Source organism: Rhamphochromis longiceps, linkage group LG12 (assembly GCF_057381845.1).
Source record: "Rhamphochromis longiceps isolate RC_006_pf linkage group LG12, R_longiceps_female_GT1.1, whole genome shotgun sequence".
Classification (NCBI taxonomy): Eukaryota; Metazoa; Chordata; class Actinopteri; order Cichliformes; family Cichlidae; genus Rhamphochromis; species Rhamphochromis longiceps.
The window spans coordinates 9,989,737-9,994,958 of NC_140568.1; the positions used below are offsets into that span (position 1 = coordinate 9,989,737).

The 5,222-nt window shown below is 42.9% G+C and overlaps 1 long non-coding RNA gene across 1 annotated transcript; it reads right to left on the reverse strand.

Annotated features, from left to right (window-relative positions):
• Positions 1-317: 317 nt before the first annotated feature.
• LOC146656898 (uncharacterized) lies at positions 318-3,012 on the reverse strand. The gene is made up of 3 exons (XR_014913977.1): positions 2,637-3,012; positions 2,320-2,527; positions 318-1,341 (listed from the first exon to the last, which is right to left on the reverse strand). It is a non-coding gene; the product is annotated as an uncharacterized LOC146656898 (long non-coding RNA).
• Positions 3,013-5,222: the final 2,210 nt, after the last annotated feature.

Here is a 5,222-nt window from a genome sequence, read left to right on the forward strand (position 1 = left end):
GTGCTTTTTAATTCTCCAATAATGGTCAGTGCAAAGTGTTTACACAAACAAACAAACAAACAAAAAACATTACTCAGAAAATGGTCAGGTACAAGAACTGGATTAAAAAGGATTGGAAAAAAACAGATAATGTCCAATGAAATACTTCAGCGTGTGGCTCATGACTTTTGCACAGTACTGTAAATGTTATTAATAATGAAAGATATAAAGATGTAGCTTTCCCATTTTTAAAAAATTCCCATACACATTCTTTTCTTCTAGTGAAGGTGCCTCCTCCTTCAGACCTTAGGATAACTAATTTCTCAGACAGTGACATCACGGTGCGCTGGGAAGCTGCAGATGATGATGATGTTTCTTACCTCATTAAGTGGATCTCCCTAAGTGGAGGCGACCTGAGGCAGGTGGGGAAGAACTATTGAGTTGTTGGAGTACATATTATGAAATAAAAAATACAATATCTCAATAAACTGTTGTCCTGTGTCTTAAGGAGTATCAGATATCACTGTCTGCACTCTATGGAGATGGAGCTCAGAGTGAAGCTGTGGCCGTACGCTATAGCACCTGTGAGTCACACATTTTAACTATATCAGCTGCTGGTGGGAGCAGGCTCTCATGGATCTTTCTGGATATTTGCAGCGGGGACATGCTGGGGTCATTTTGGAGCAGGTTAATTTGTGTGCGCCACGTGTCATAATCAGTTTTGTTGTTAGGTCTGGGAACCTTACCGGAGAAGGTACGGAGTCTAACCTGGGACTGGATGTGTTTGACATCTTGCCTTCGTACGATATGCTCTACCACGACCTTCTGAATGTCAGGTGGATTCAAATCACTTACTGAAAGGGACGCACAGGCTTAAGCAGACAAAGAAGGAAATCGGGTAAACCCTCCAGCACTCATTTCTGTGTCCATTCTGGGCTAAAAACAAAAACACCTCATAACTACCTGTGGATGCTGGCTGAGCCTCTGAAGGTTGAGTGATATGTCATTAAGCAGGTAGTCAGAGTTCTCATTGATCAGTTCCTTGAGGGAAGTGTATCCACAGGCCTTACTGATGTCCTACATGGAGCTCAGCGCCGCCTGGCTCACCAGCAGTGTCTCCTCACCAGCTTTCTCCAGCACAGGATACAGCGAGGCCATCAACAAGGCACAGAAATTGCGGCCCACTGGCTGAGCACAGCAGGCGATTCCCCCGAGTTGGATGCACAGCTGACAGATGTTGCTGTTGAGCTAATGGATCATGGATGCAGATGTTGATGATGAAGGAATCACTTGGAGAGAGCTTGTATTTGAGTTGCTGGCATCACTGTTGTATATCGAGGGGAGTCTGGATGGACCGAGCAGCTACGCAAAGAGACAAAACCTGTGTTAAAGCACTGCTTTCTAACCACTTTTACACATGCACTGCAGCTCTGAAGTTTTCAAGATATTGTCCATGCACGTGAGAACGCAAATGTCTGACACAGTTAGATCAAACATTAAACAGCCTTTAGCCTTCCTGCTCCTGAGTGAAAGCCTGTATTATATCTGACTGTGCTCATGTGGGGATAAGACAGATTAGCCTTTTCTCAAAGTGAAGAGTGGGGGCCAATTTAGGATCTTCACTCAAATTTAAAATACAAGGGAAACTGATGTATTTCCTTAAATAAACAAAAACCACACAAGCGCTTATAAAATGCTCATCCTACCCAGTCATATGCAAAGTGTTAGAATCAACGTGTGATCCACCTGCCACTAAGAGATATTATTTCTCTTTGGTAGATGGAAAAAATGGAATCAAACTCACTGTCAGTAGCTACAACAGCACATTTGTTATAATATGATGAATCAAGCATTTAGATATTAAATAGTATTGAGGGAGACAGGATCAAATACAGTGGGGCAAAAAAGTATTTAGTCAGCCACCAATTGTGCAAGTTCTCCCACTTAAAAATATGAGAGAGGCCTGTCATTTTCATCATAGGTATACCTCTAACTTGTCCGAGTTTTAAAGAACTGATTTGCAAATTATGGTGGAAAAGAAGTATTTGGTCACCTCATTTTTTGCCCCACTGCGTAATATACAAAGATATTTGTGGCAACTCGATGTGCTTTGTCCACTTTTATTATCGGATTGCTCTGTTAACCAAAGGGAATACCTCAGTTTATTGTATGTTTGACTATAATTTACAAAAAGACTAAAGCATCATTTCTTATCTTTTCTACAATAACTATCAAATGAACAAATGGAGAGTGCTCGCTCAAGTCATGGATCAAGTGACTTAAAGGGCCCTTTTCAAAGAAAACTAAAAGTGTATAAGCAACCAAGGAAGTGAGTCCTACCTGGCCACTGGACAACATTCAGTGACAGTGCACTTGCTGGCATCTCCGGTGGGCAGAGCCCTGATTCAGTAGGGTGAATAAGGGATCTTGTCTCCTCCGTACTTAATGAGAGTGGTGTATCTGTCAGTCATGTCTGGCACATAAAACACCAGGTAGGTCCCATCATGGCTGTCACAGATATCTGCTTCTTGGGCTTCCCCTCTGGGTCCTTCAGGAGAAAACAAAAACTGTTACCTAAATATCAATGCTTTGAATACATTATTGTGTGGTCCACGTTCATGCACTCACAGTGATCTGCACTGCCAGCAGTCCCTCACCTGCATCTTTGGCATCAATGGTGACCTTCACTGGCAGAGAGGTGGGCGCTCCAGTGGTGTTAAGGCCGGATCCACTTGCACGCACCTTGCTGGTATCATGGGTGGGCAGCACCTTCACCTTGTAAGGGCGGACCAAAGGGGAGAGAAGACAACTGGCTGTGGAATACAGTCTCACAAATGAAAGGAGCCTTATTTACAGAACCGAGTAAACCACGCAAAGAGTTTTCCATTTTCAAAGCTGGCCAGAGTGGAACACTGTAACATGTAACACCTAGAAGGTTCAGATGGCTGCAGTACTTTGCTAATTTGGATCAAAAGTTTGGGGGGAAAATGTAATTAAATCAAGTGATTGTAATGCTGTTACTTCCGTTGTGTAGTTAACCATTTGTCATTTTAGATGTTTCATTAGCAGCCTGATGAAATTAGCTGTGTAGTTAGCCGACTTAGCTTAGCGCACATGTCTTGTGGCAAGATATATGCACTTAAATGTTTTAAGTCATTGGCTGTTCTGCCAAATTGCCACCAACCTGCAACTTTGTGAGCTGACTGTTTCGCGATTTTTGTGTTTTAGACAACAAAAATAAAAGAAAAAGATGTACAGATCCAGGCTTTTCCTTTACTGTGGTAGTCGCATAGAATGACGTCACTGACACTGGTTTAATATGAAAACAAACTTTGCAAAAAAAAGAAAGAAGAAGAAGTGAGTCGGCGTGTCATCTTTATCGAGCACCATACATGTTTTGCCTCACATTAAAATTATTAGTTTTCCTTTTCAAAAATAATTTATATTCAGAGAAGTCAAATATAGCAAATTTGCACGGCTTCCACGGCCGGCAGGTGGCGCAGAACACTTGCCGGCCCCTGGCAACTTGAAGCACAGACAAGCCCTGGTTCGAGCCTCGGCTCGAACACACTCACTGAGTTCAGGTCCTATCTGTGTCTTCAGTCTGCTAGGGGGATTCCTGGTCTGCGCAGGGAATCCCAATCCTTTTTTTTTCTTTTCTTTTTTGGGGTGTTGGGGCCTGTATTTACAAAGCTGGGACTATCTCCGTTGTCATGGCTACCAAGAACAACGCCAGCTTGGGGGAGAGCGGAGAGCCGATAAGCAAACACTCATTCATCCTTTCTCCTCTTTCGTTTCACAGCTGCTGCGGTGGGAAACGCTGGGACTTGTGTGGCTATGCAGTTTTTGCATTGTTGGGAACTTTTAAGGACCAGCCTTGAATTTTACAGATTTGATAAGTGAAGCCTGGATATATAGTGAAGAGAGCTGGGATAATCTGGACAGAATCTGCAGGCTGCATCTCCAAATCACAAGTGGCTTTAGATCTGACTCTTACAGACAGGCATGCATGTCTCAGGGTGATTACACACTAACACATTGTGATTAATCACACACATTTGTATACATTTTATTAACAAGATAATAAAAAAACACTATACAAAATGTGTTTTTGTGACAGGCCGCTAGTAACAAAGTGCTCTCAAGGTTAAATACACATACCGGTAGACATTGAGGGCTAGCAGGAGGGACCATGCGCTTACCTGCTGCTCTCTGGCAGGTAGCTCCATGCCCTCCTGGGTTTTAAATGCACCTTAGAACACACATGCATCAACACTACAATGAGCGGGTGGAGGGAGGTTTGGAGTCTTCCCTCACCCCCATTCTCTGCGACCTGCTCCGCGTCTTTTTGTTCTTCCAAACTGCTCCCGGTACTCCGGCCGGTGCCGTAATTAACCGTTGATCATGCTTGAGAATATTTTAATTGTTATAGGAGGATGAACTCTGATGATGAAAGCCCACGCCTCAGAGAAACCCGGAATGGAGTTTCTTACAGTTTCCAAACCAAAGAAGATAAGATGAAGCATAATCACAAGCAAATCATAATTCACGTCGGCAGTAATGACACCCGGTTACGCCAATCGGAGGTCACTAAAATCAATATTGAATCGGTGTGCAACTTTGCTAAAACAATGTCGGACTCTGTAGTTTTCTCTGGTCCCCTCCCCAATCAGACCAGGAGTGACATGTTTAGCCGCATGTTCTCCTTAAATTGCTGGCTGTCTGAGTGGTGTCCCAGAAACGATGTGGGCTTCATAGATAATTGGCAAACCTTCTGGAGGAAACCTGGTCTTGTTAGGAGAGACGGCATCCATCCCACTTTGGATGGAGCAGCTCTCATTTCTAGAAATATGGACAAATTTATTAAACCCCCCAAAATATGACTATCCAGAGTTGGGACCAGGAAGCAGAGTTGCAGTCTTACACGCCTCTCTGCAGCTTCTCTCCTCCTGCTACCCCCCCAAAAACCCATTTCCATAGAGACTGTGTCAGCTTCCAAAAAGACAAAAAACAAACTAAAAACCAGCAACAAACAACTTAAACATAAACAATTACAAAGAAAGAACAATACAGTATCCACATCTGAACCAAAGAGTAAAACAGTGAAATGTGGATTATTAAATATTAGGTCTCTCTCCTCCAAGTCTCTGTTAGTACATGACTTAATAATTGATCAACAAATTGATTTACTCTGCCTTACAGAAACCTGGTTGCAGCAGGATGATTATGTTAGTTTAAATGAA